The sequence below is a fragment of the Macaca thibetana genome, chromosome 4 (genome assembly GCF_024542745.1).
Source record: "Macaca thibetana thibetana isolate TM-01 chromosome 4, ASM2454274v1, whole genome shotgun sequence".
Taxonomy (NCBI): domain Eukaryota; kingdom Metazoa; phylum Chordata; class Mammalia; order Primates; family Cercopithecidae; genus Macaca; species Macaca thibetana.
In genome coordinates, this window is record NC_065581.1 from 61140380 (window position 1) to 61153360 (window position 12981).

A 12981-nucleotide genomic window follows, 5' to 3' on the forward strand; every position below is an offset into this window, starting at 1 on the left:
GGGAAACCAGTCTTTAATCAGATAAAATTGGTATTTCACTATCCCTTATCAGGTGCCCTTTGCCTCTTTGTTGTAACTGAAGTCTGGTAGATTCATTTTGAGGAAATTTTTGTGCGTGGTTTGAGGTGGGGGTCCAAACTCCATTCTTTCGTAGGTGGCTGATTAGTGGTTCCCAGTACTATGTGTTGAAAAGACTATTCTTTTCCCATTGTATTCTTCGCACTCTTGTCAAAAGTCTTTTGAAAATAGACACATGGTTTTATTTCTAAACTTTCAATTCTATTCCATTGAAGTATATGTCTATCTTTATGCCAGTACCACACTGTCTTGATTACTGTTACTTCATTATAAGCGTTGAAATCAGGAAGTATGTGTCCTTCACCTTTCCACTTCTTTTTCAATATATTTTGGCTATTCTGGGTTGTTTCTTTATAGGTATAGCTTTTCTTTTTGTGTACATATAAAAAATGCACATTTTTTTCCTGTTATGCTACTTAAATGTTTTATATTTTTGTTGGAATTTGTTTTCCCTACTGTACTCTACTGATGATTGCTGTTTATGGGAAAGCCATTATTTTTTTTCACTGATTTTTAAATAGTACCAAGGCAACTCTTTACTGCTAGCAGTTGTCTCACTGATTCTCTTTGTTAGGCAGTTTTTATTATATGCAAATAATGATCTTTTGTGTCCTTTCCTTTTCTATAGCTACTATTTCTATTCTTGCCTTTTAGTATTGGCTAATATTGAATAATGGTGGTGATAGTGCCAGCCTTATGTAACCTGGTTTGAATGGGGATGCCTCTATCTTTTCACCATTAAGTGTGAGGGATACATCATTGAACTGCATCTTTAAAGGATGCAGGAACAATTCAGATAAAATGAGAGGAGGTATTATGTGGCTTTTGGGGTCATTTGGGATGGGGCATTCCTGTCAGAAGGAGCAGCACGAGCAAAAACTTTAGGTTGAGGGACATTGTGTGGATGTGTGTAGAAAACAGGAAGTAATTAGGTATTGTTGTATCATAAGTTAAAAAGCAGGAAATAGGGAGAGAAGAGACTGAAGAGTTGGCAAGGACCAATCCTAAAGGGCCTTGGTTACATTAAGAAGTTTGGATTTTAATTTTTCGAGATGGAGTCTCGCTCTGTCGCCCAGGCTGGAGTGTAGTGCTGCGATCTCGGCTCACTGCAACCTCTGCTCCCTGCAACCTCTGCCTGCTGGGTTCAATCAATTCTCCTGCCTCAGCCTCTCAAGTAGCTGGGATTACAGGCATGCACCACCACACTCAGCTAATTTTTGTATTTTTAGTAGAGACAAGGTTTCCCCATGTTGGCCAGACTCTTGACCTCAGGTGATCCACCTGCCTCAGTCTCCCAGAGTGCTGGGATCACAGGTGTGAGCCACCATACCTGGCCTGGATTTTGTTCTTTATATTTTGGAGAATTATGAAAAGATTTCAAGTAGGGAGGTAATATTGTCACTGAGGGACAAAATCGCAAACAGTTTCTTTGTTAAAAGAGTTTTATTTTCATGGCTGCAACATGTTCAATTCAGATAATGAATCATTTGTAGTTCCCAAAACACATCAAGTTCTCTGGTACTTCTTTGACCTTGAGGACATCCCTTTTGTCAGAAAAGGCCCCCATACCCACTCCAGGTCAAATAAAACACGAATATGGGTCTTCTACACCAACTGCTGTCACACCAGGCTGAATCCTAATTATCTACTGCCACTCTTCTGAGTTCTTTGAGGGCATGAACAATACCATTTATTTCTGAAACCTATTGGGGTGCATAATGGAATAAATGAATAAACAAATGAGCAAATGAAGTGTGTTGGCAGGGAGAGTAACGCAGAGGAGCCTAAAGAGATAAGGTCACAAAGACAGTTAATCATAGAGTTAGTTAAAAATCTGATGCCTCAGGTCTCTCTCTGCTCTTTTCCTGTGCCTTAAAGTTGCTGAAGTTGACAAAGGTGCTTTATAGCTTGCACAGTCCTGATGCGTGGAAAAGCTTTATTTTATTGTTTGATCCAGCCTTCCTAGGCCGCACCCCTTCAACAGAGGTAAGCTATGGAAATTTTCACCTCCCGATGGGGCTTGCACTTCTTTTCACCCACTGTTTACTGCTGAAAGCCTGAGTAGCTGCGGCCCATCTTTCTGGAGAAAGTAGGAAAAGAAATGTGTGGAAGAGAGCAAGCCGATGATGTAAGAAAAAGTGTTGTAACTTAAGCCTCCAAGTTCAATGATAATCTCAGTAAAATGAGTTTGAGTTATTTTGTTTTTTGTCTGTTTGTTTTTCATCTCTGTCACTCTGTCTCCCAGGCTGGAATGCAGTGGTGCCATCTTGGCTCACTGCAACCTCCACCTCCCGGATTCAAGCCATTCTCCTGCCTCAGCCTCCAGAGTAGCTAGGATTACATGCGACCGCCACCATGCCCAGCTAATTTTTGTATTTTTAGTAGAGATGGGGTTTCACCATGTTGGCCAGGCTGGTCTCGAACTCCTGACCTCAGGTGATCCACCTACCTCAGCCTCTCAAAGTGCTGGGATTACAGGCGTGACCCACCAGGCCTGGCCGAGTTTGAAATCTTTTGACCCCACTGTTTTGATTCTGTGTTTAAGCATATAAACATTTAAATCTAATCTAAACTAACACAAAAGTATGTGTGTTTAGAAAGTGTTTGCCAGAAAAAACTTCATTAAATAAATTTAATATTTTTATTGACTTTCTGCTCATAGTAGCTAATTCTTCCAATTTTTTCCCCCATATTTAGTGTAGTGATACTGTAGGGAGCAATGTTTCAGTGATGACAAGCTTTTTTCGTATCAAAATTGACTTTTGTATCTACATTGCGTACTGTTTTCCACAGTCTTAATCTCTGCCAGGCTCAGTTTTCTTAGATCAACCTTTTGCAAGATGAAAATTTTATCAACTTTCCTTCTTTCATAATTTTTTAGTTAAATACAAATACACTGTCAGTTTTAGCCATTATCAATTACTCTGTCTTGTTTTCCTACCAAATTTAATTTTCCCAAGTTAATTTGGAGTTTTCTTTCTTTTTTTTTTTTTTTTGAGAGAGAATCTCACTCTGTCGCCCTGGCTGGAGTGCGATGGCGCAGTATCAGCTCACTGCAAGTTCTGCCTCCTGGGTTCACGCCATTCTCCTGCCTCAGTCTCCTGAGTAGCTGGGACTACAGGTGCCCACCACCACGCCTGGCTAAATTTTTTGTATTTTTAGTAGAGACGGGGTTTCACCATGTTAGGCAGGATGGTCTCCATCTCCTGACCTCGTGATCTGCCCATCTCGGCCTCCCAAAGTGCTGGGATTACAGGCGTGAGCCACCACACCCGGCCTGGAGTTTTCAATGTTACTGATACAATCTGATTTTCCATTAAGTCCTGTGTGCAGTTATAGCTGTTGCCAGTATTATTATGCTGGTTCTTCTACTAACCTTTCTATGAATTGGGTATAAGATAAATAGTTCGTGTTTACATCTGGAAGCAAAAAGCAAAGATCATTAATGGACAAATGTGAATCTGGGCGCTTGGCTGGTTCAAAATAACAGAATCAAAACATCATGCCTATGGCAAGCTTGTTGACTTTTTTAGGATCAGAAATCTTTGCTTTGTAAATGTGACAGTCTTATGATTCTTACATTTTCTTTTAATCTCCATTTTGTTTTACCTTAAATTTACTAAAACTTCTCTGAGAAGGTAAGTTTTCCTCAGCCCTTCTAAGGGATTTTTCCAGCTAGTAGTCTCCCTTATCAAGTTCTACTCTATTGAATTCCTTCGGGGTTGGATTTTGTTTATAACAATAATTTTATTCTTTCCAAATGCCCTTTTGAAATCTCACACTGAGATCCACCAGAAGAGTAAAGATAACATTAGGCTTATTTTTATAATTCATCCCAGACATCCCAAGTGAGAATTAAAAAAAAAAAACAACACCTCATTTTTATTTTCCTTTCTCAAAAACACATTACAACAATATTGTAAAACAAAGTCTTGAGGGATTCATTAGTCAAGACATGGGGTGAAACTCTAGGAATCCAGTGGAATCAGGACAACCCAAACCTCCTTTGTAGAAGAGCATTTGGTATTGGGAGTGCTTAAAGTATCAGAAGACTAGAGAGAGGAAAGAACAGATCTTCACCGCATGCCTGTGACTTATTCTTCCACCCTGCACTAATCTTACAATGTGGGCTGCGGTTGGTCTAAGGCTTAAATCAACAAGTACTGTAAAGGTTTTAAAACAGTGCAGACCACACAGTAAGGTGCTCAGCAGGTACACTGGCTGAATACTGTAATGGTCCTGCAGATAAAAGCCACAAACTCTGTCCCTAAGGAGCTCCTTTTGGTTGGAGTGACTGACAAGCAACAATTACTTCACAGTGCTTATTAAAGGCTGAGATGGGGTTAGCTCAAGTGTCTGTGGAAGCAGACCAGTGGGTCTGCTCGACCAGTGGGTCTCAAAACTTTTTGTCTCTGGACCTCCACACAATATTTGTTACTACAAATAATGTATTTATGAAAAGTATATTTTCCAAATTAATAAAAAGAGTGATATTTAAAATTTTTGCAAATTTCCTCAATGTCTGGCTTAATAGAAGATGGCTGGATTCTCTTATCTGTTTCTGCATTGAATCAGCTGCTATATGCTGTTTTGGTTGAAGGGTGGGAAGAAAATTTGGCCTTAGACACATGCTCCTGGCAAAGAAATGGAGGCTCTTTTGAAAGGTCTTGGCGACCCCTCAGGGAAACCTGGGACCATATTCTGAAGACTGCTTACTGGATACCGAGAATGTTTCTTGGAGGGAGCAGTTTGAGTCTTGAGGTAGACCAGCCATGCAGGGTGAGGGTAACGGAGGTAGTTAATGGTAAGGCTGCTGTGTCGAGCCAGCACAGATATTTGGGCAGAGGGCTCATCTACTCCATCCTACTCTACCATTCTTGAACTCACAGTCAATTAATAAAAAGTACCTGGGGTTGGGGAGCTGCGCATGAATATTATATTAACTGTGATGCCTTAGTGCTTATTAAGATCGAGAAAAAGCGCTCCTCTGATTCGCCCCTCCCGACGGCCCGGAGGTGTGAGCTAGAAGCCCGCAGGCGGTGCCGCGTCCTCGGAAGACAGGGAGGGGTGCGGCAGCGCCGGGGAGTGCAGCAGCCCGGGGCCCCACGGAGGCGCGGCGCTCGAGGCCCCACAGCGCGCAGGCGCGGCAGCGACGCAGGCCGCGGCCCCCGGAACGGTAAACAGTGGGGTCACGTGACGCGGCCCCTCTCCAGCTCCCGCGCCGCCGCCGCACGCCGATGGCTGCGGGGTCTCGCGCCGTCGCACAGTCCCCACGCGGCAAGCGACCTTCGGGCTCAGGGCGGCGGCGGCTGCAACGAGGATTAGGAGGGCGGCGCGGAAGCCAGAAATAGTGTCGTCAGCAGCAGCTATTCCGTCCCAGGAGGAAAAGAGGCTGTGGCAGCGACGCCGACGTCCTGCGCGTACCCCCTCTCCGCGGCACCCACCGGGCCCCCTCCTCCTCCTCTTCGGCGGCGGCAGCGTCCACCATCTTCCTCTTGCTGCCAGTGGTAGCGCTCGTCTGGCGGAGCTGGGTGAGTTGCGGCTGTGGCCGCGGCCAGGGAGACGGGCAATCCTCCCCTCCCCCATCCCCTTCCACACGCACAGCGCCTCCGCGGGCCTCTCCGCCCCTCCCGCGGCGGATTCTCCGCGCTTTTCTCCCGCGCAGCCGAGAGATCGCCTCTCCGGCCTCTTGCGCAACGTTCTCGGCCTACCTGGGCCGCGCCTCTGCCGCCTGTGGACCATCTGGACCGCGGGCTGGGGAGGGAGTCGCAGCGACGCGGTCGCCAGGCGGAGGGTCGGGACCGCGGCCTCTCTCCCGACCACTGGTACCCAGCCGTCTGCCGCTAGTGCGCCCCGCTGCCGCTGAGGCACGGGCGCGCAGGCCCAAGGCACGGCGGGCGCTGCCTGGAAGGCCCTGCTCGAAGGCCCCCGGATCCGGCTTAGGGCCTCTTCCCTTTCAAGGAGCCCGAGCATGGAGCTTTGGGCCTTGGTTTCGGGAAACTGGGACTGGCCCTGGCTGCTAGGCTGCTCCCTGCCGCTGCTTTTTGGAGACGAGAGTTGCTGTTCCATTTATCCACCAGTTAACGCGCGCTTTTGTGCCCGGGACCCACACTGTCGACTCCTTTTGCTTAGTTTGAAATGAGAAGCCTAGACTCTTGCCTTCCGATAATACATGTAATTTAGTGAACCACTTGTCGATACGTACGTGTTAATGGTGCTAAATAACTGATCACCTGACACGGGGGGCGGGGGCGGTGCGGAGAGTAGAAAGGGAGAGAATGTTGATATCGCGCAGAGTCCTGTGTCCCTCCTTTCCCTCAGGATGTGTTGCCGGGTCAGGTGACCTTTTTCCGTCTTTGGGCTTTTAAATGCCAATTCCTAGAGACTTTAGATTGGGGTGGTTATTAGTGCTTTCCAGTAGTCACGCGTAGAATATGTTCATGGATTAATGTTAAGTGGCAACACTGCTTTAATATTCTAGTCCTAATCTGCATTACATGTAGAGGTATTTAATTTAAAAAGAACAATTATTGAGCCTTCTCTAAATACTAACTTTACTATCTTAAGTTAAATTTAAAAACCAGTGCAGTAAACTTCATAGGGAGTACTTATACAGTACGTTGTTGTATTTAATTACTATTTTGGGGTGGAACTTGTCTTCCCTTTGTCAAAATGATTGCTTAGAATCTAACAAAACTACGCCTCAATCATTCATTTTTTGATTCCTGAATGAAATGTTTGGAACTGTGAAAATATTTGTAGAAAAAGATGTGTGTTTGTGATAGAGCGACATGTTAAGTCAAAGAACCAGAAACCTTTCTATTGTAGTATACTTATGTTTTTGAATTTATAGCTGCTTTCCACAGCACAAAAGGTGTTGTGTAAAGATTATTGTTAAATAGTAATTTTTAACTTTATTTATCACTTAGACCTTTGCCCCCTAATTTTTCTCTTCATTCATCTGTTTACTGGTTATATATTACCATAATGATTCTTTACTTCATCATCATCATTGTCATTTTCACTGTTATTATTTTACAATACATACTTCATTTTCTGGAGATAGTAGCAGAGTTTAGTGGCAGAGACTTTTAGGAGTGATGATTGCTCTGATTGAGCCACACAATCAGTCCTGAAATCGGCTACTTTTATTTAAAAAGATTGCAGCTTTAGATTTTAAGCTTTTTCAGATAGCTGTACCCGGTGATTTGTCAAAATGATAAAAATGAGCCAGTGATGGGACCAAAGTTTGCCTCTTATTTACATTATTTATAGGTTCATTTATTGAAGAATAGAAAAATGTAGTTTATTTTACTGCTTTTGCATACACCTGAATTAGTTATGTATTCTCTCTTGTTGGGATAGACCTCAGATAACTTTATCATGTTGATCTTACGGTATATTTATATGTTGCATAATCGGAAAAGTCACCTATGAGAAGTGTTTTATGTAAATGTAGGTAAAAAATTGGTTTGATCACATGCACATTTCAAGATAGAAAAATCGAAAGGAATTTGTCTTTAATCATTTCAAACCATGTTATTAAAATTTAAATTTTATTGAGTATTGGAATCCCCTAGGAAAGGTTGACAGTCTTTGACTTTCACTTATGTAATGTATTACTTATAAAAGTTGGGAGGCAGCAAGTGACAATTTGGAGTGTTGCAAAATCAAGAGCTTAGATTTTTTTCATAGTATGAGGCCTATTTGGAAAAACTGGTAAATGAAAATTATACATACAATTCTGTGTTTCAGTTACTAAAATAGATGATGTTTATCTTCCTTAACATGGTGGGATGGTGTTTGCTTTTTTGATGTATTTTGCTTTCTTAAGATCCATTTAAATTTCTCATAAAATCCTTTTTACATATGTTTTTTCTGGAGATAACTTTTCTGTTTTTTTAATGAGATTATGAGATTTTTTGGTCAACGTTTAGGTTTGTGTGTTACCAATAACTATTTCACCACACAGTGTCAAGGAGTTCAGGATTCTTGGGGTGCTGATTTCTAACAGTTTTTATTCATCCGCATTTCAAGAATTGTTTCTGACAAGTGGCTACTGGATTTTTTTCTTTTCTGGAAAAGTACGTCTTGGACTATGTTTCTCTTATTTCTTCTTGGAGCACCCTCTCAGAATTCTGGAGTATCTTTTCAGAAGGATAGACACTTTTTCAACTATAAAAATTACTTGGCAAACTGTTAGACATTTATGATACTGTTGCATTTTTGAGAACACAGTCAAAAAATTTTCTTTAATTGTTGCCCTTTGATTACACACGGAAAGATATTGAGAGTATTGATGTGATTAAACATACATGAGACCCTAAAACTGTTTCTATTCTCAGTAAAGATATAGACTGGGAAACAAGATTCATGGACATCCGATGTTAATCAGTGTATTAGAGTTAAAGGGGGAAATATCAAGAGTTTTAAAAGGCATTGTATGAGGCATTGCTTTATGTGTGGACCTGACAGTTACTGTCCTGTGTAATGTGTTTAATTTAGACCATTTTTAATGGTATCTTAAAATTTTATGACTATTATACAATGAAGAGTGGATATAGAGAAATAGTTGAGTAAAAATTTTAAGATATTTCCAGAAGTTTTAACCTGTTGGCATAATTTAACTTTATTAGACAGTTTTGAAGAGCATGGTAGGTTATACAGAAAGGCTGAACTTTAATATTTTAATTCACTTGTAATTTATGTGAGCTGGGCACATGAAAACATAAAGTTTTAGACTGAAAATAAATGGAAAAGTTTGTAGCTGATAAATTGCTTTTCCTCTAATGATGTTCATATGCACTGAGGCTAACATTTTGTTTTTTTTATGTGTAGAGGGTGGCTAAGTGCATATTCCTGCTTTATTTTGGAAGAAGGATGAGTCACTTTTGTTTCTAGCATTTTTTTAAGATTTCATTAATGATACATTAAAAGCATAAAAATTAATGTGTAGAGTGCATTATATAGAGTGTAAAGTGTAGGCTCAGGAATGGGTTCAAATGTGGGAATATTGGGTATGTGACCTTGGGCAAATTATGTAATTATCTGGGTCTCAGTTTGCTCTAAAGAGAAAGGACTAATAATTGCGCGTACCTTACAGGGCCGCTGTGAGGAACTAATGAGAGAATGCATATGATACCCAGGGCCTGGCATATAGTGTGTGCCAGGTACATGTTAGCTTGGGCTGTTACTACCTAGGCTATAGTTTTAATGATGAGCTAGGTCCACTACTTTGGTGGTTTATTCAAATTCCTAATGCTTATAATGTCAGTTATGATATAATGCCAATATAGTTGTAAACTTTGAAGTTAACTTATTCTTGTTACTGTTGGCTACTGTAATTCTGCGTTGGCCAGTTTCAACATCTTCTAATCCTTTCCTAGGGCCTTAGGTCTGCTTTGGTCTAAGTTGTCTTTGTGCAGCAGACACCTTGATATCTTCTTTTTACCAGATACGTTTAGAAAAGAAGTTATGATCCTTGCTTTCTTTAATGATGTCTTGCCAATAGATTCTAATTAACGAAACTGAACCAGAATTTGAAGTGGGGGTGTAGAGTAGATGACTAGGTTGAATTGCTTTGTAGAATGGTACTTTGTAGTATTGTGTCATACCACATGATCTAACCACTTACTAATTTTTGACTCTGTCCTCGAAGGATAACCTATGATTCATCTTCAGTGTTGTTATACCATAGTGGTTAAGAACTGACCTTGGTGTAATGCAGAGTAGATTTGAGTCCTGGCTCTGTCACTTATTTATTTGGTAATATTGGGTGTAACTTTGCTATTTAGCCCCTCTCTTGTAAGTTGGGAATGATAGTACCTGCGTAATGGTTTGGTTCTGAGGATTAAATGGCATGATGCATTTAATTTGTTTAGCATAATGCCTTGCACACAGTCAACATCCAGTGAATTTAACCTTATAAACAGATAGGGCAGTCATAAGCGCATTGACTCTTAAATGAAATTTTCTGGGTTCAGATTTTAGCTCTGTTTTTCCTGTAGGAGATAGCTTAAACAAATAAAAACAAACAACTTTTAGCTCCGTCACCTACTATGGCAAATCATTTAATCTCTTTGATCCTAATTTAATTTTATTTCATTTTTTATATAATCAGGATAATAATATAAGGTTGTTTTGAGGATTAAATGAATAAATGTAGAGCAGAATTTCTTAAACTTGGCACTGTTGACATTTTTGGCTGGATAATTTTGTGTGTGTGTGGGGGGCTGTCCTAGTGCTTTATAGTATGTTTACTAGATGCAAATAGCACCCTTTCCAGTTGTGATGACCAAAAATGTCTCTAGACATGGCAAATATTCTCTGCATGGGCATACTCACCTCTGATTGAGAATTATAGATATAAAGCATGTAGAACAATGCCTGTCTTGAAGTTTGAGCACAAGAAGTTTTGTTTTATCATTATTATTATTAGTTGTTTTGTTCTTCTGCTACTGCCTATTAGGAATTTGTTTTTAGTAAGCATGCCTGATGAAATTGCTTAATTTAAACGATGGTACAGGGGCTGAAGGCATCAAGTGTGCTCTGCTTTTAAGACCATTGTACTTCTAGGACTTTGTCTGGATTGCTCTTCAGCATTTATGCATTGGTAACTACCTCACTTCAGAACGCTGTGAGGCCTTCACTTACTATCATAGACCAATCCCCCATCACCACCACTATTACTATTGCCCTGTATAACTTTTCGTCAGAGATACTAGTCTCCTGATATATTTGTGCTCCCCTCACACCACCCCCCTACACACACACCCACAGACACAAATGTGGACTACGTGAGAGTGTACTTCATCTTAGTACATAACCTCTTTGGCCTTTGATAGCCTTAGTGATTTATTGTTAGGCGTGTATGTGTGTGTGTGTTTTAGGAAATAATAGAATTCATAGGTTTACTTTGAAGGTGTTTTTAAAAAGCTGGGATAGAGAATTTTAATTTGCTCTTAAAGTGAGTTTTCATAAAGTATAATTTTTTTTTTTCGAGATGGAATTTTGTTTTTGTCGTCCAATCTGGAGTGCAACGGTGCGATCTTGGCTCACTGCAACCTCTGCCTCCCAGATTCAAGCTATTGTCCCGCCTCAGCCTCCACCACGCTCAGCTAATCTTTTTTGTCTTTAGTAGAGACGGGTTTTCGCCATATTGGTCAGGCTGGTCTCGAACTCCTAACCTAACCTGAGGTGATCTGCCCGCCTCGTCCTCCCAGAGTGCTGGGATTACAGGTGTAAGCCACAGTGCCTGGCCTAAAGTGAAATTTTTTTTTGCTGTTGACACTTTCTAAATCTCATCTTTTTGCATTCTATTAATACTTGAAACACTTATAAAATAATTAGGCTGTTTTGTTAGTATAAAGTAAACCTGGCTTCAGTATAATTCTCTGAGAATTACAGATGAAACATATTTTAAAGCAGGAAATATCTTTGGACTCAGATTAAATTTTATTTGGCAAATTAGTACTAATTATTTTTAGTTGTATTCTGAGTCTTTATAAATAGTCCATTAGGACCAAACTCAGCCATTTGTAATTAAGAGATGGTGTTCCATTTGCCTGGAATATCCTCTGGATCTTTAGGATCCAGCTTACACATCACCTGCCTAGCCTTTGTTAGCTTCCTCAGTTTTACCTTCGTCTGTGATATTATTCGCAGCCCTTCAATACGGCACTTAGCATTTTGTTGTGATGTTTATATGTGTTGTATTTGTTTATATATATTTATGTTGTTTTGAATTGTGAGTTCTTTGACTTTTTGATGGGTTCGTTTCACTAGACTTAAAATGCTTTGTATTAGATGCTTAATACATGTATGAGTAAATGAATAATTTTGAATTATGCAGATTATTCATTTACATACTTAGCTGCATATATTCTGTTGTCTGTAAACATGAGTTTACCCAGAAACAATTTCTGACTTTAACATGTATATTCCCAAATTACCAATACTGATTTAATTGGATATACACATAACATTAGCCATTTAAAATTCACCCTATATAGGCTTATTATGTTTTATTAAATTTAGAATGCCAAATATAGGGGAGCATTTAAGTAGAATTTTAGTGTTAAGAAACAGAGATTTGTTTAAATTAGACAATTTGTTTAATTAACAAAGATACTAAATTGGCTCCTAATTTCCCCCCTTAATTAGATCCAATTGTCTTTGTTAGCCACATTACTAGGTATCCCAGAATGTTCTTAGTTTTTTTAAGACTTTATTTTGTAATAATTTTATATTTATAGAAAAGCTGCAAAGGGTGTGTAGTGTTTCTTATCTAGTTTCCCTGATTATTAACATCTGACATAAAGCTAGTGCCTTTATCAGAACAGATATTATTATTATTGGTGTATTACTGTTAACTAAATTACAGACTTTATTCTGATTTTACCAGTTTTTTTTGCTACTGTCCCTTTTCTGTTCCATGATCTAATCCAGGGTACCACATTGCGTTTAGTAGATTAGTGTATCCATTACAAGTGAGTAAATATTTCTACATTTGGCTAATTTGTTTGCTTATTTAGCATTAGAGTTACTTTATTTTTGAGACTGATCACTTTATATCTGAAACTGATTTTTAAAAATGAATTATATCTCCAATAAATGTTACTTTCAAGGGAGTTCTTTTGGATGGCTACATACTGTTCATTTTTGGCATTTTCTTTTTGGAATTACCTCCAGAGCCAGTTGGAACCACGTAAGAAAAATTATTCTCACTCATTTATAATAATTTTTCTTAAAACGTGTCCCACGAAACACTAGGATTATGATTTGTCCTGTGGAAATTGTCTTCTTTGGACTCACAAATGTGATAACGCTTTATTACTATGTTCTTAGAATATTCCCATTTTCATTAGCCTACTAAACGTGTCTCACACAATGGTAGCTGCTTAA

General features: G+C 39.8%; 1 protein-coding gene across 2 annotated transcripts in view; it reads left to right on the plus strand.

The window, feature by feature from the left end:
* The first annotated feature begins 5253 nt into the window (after positions 1-5253).
* Positions 5254-12981, plus strand: part of PHF3 (PHD finger protein 3) — an 85809-nt gene continuing 78081 nt past the window's right edge. Inside the window, exon 1 of one of the 2 annotated variants that reach the window (XM_050788636.1) lies at positions 5254-5609. The gene's annotated coding sequence lies outside the window, so the exon portion shown is untranslated. The remainder of the gene's footprint in view (positions 5610-12981) is intronic. The other variant, XM_050788637.1, reaches the window with a different exon arrangement.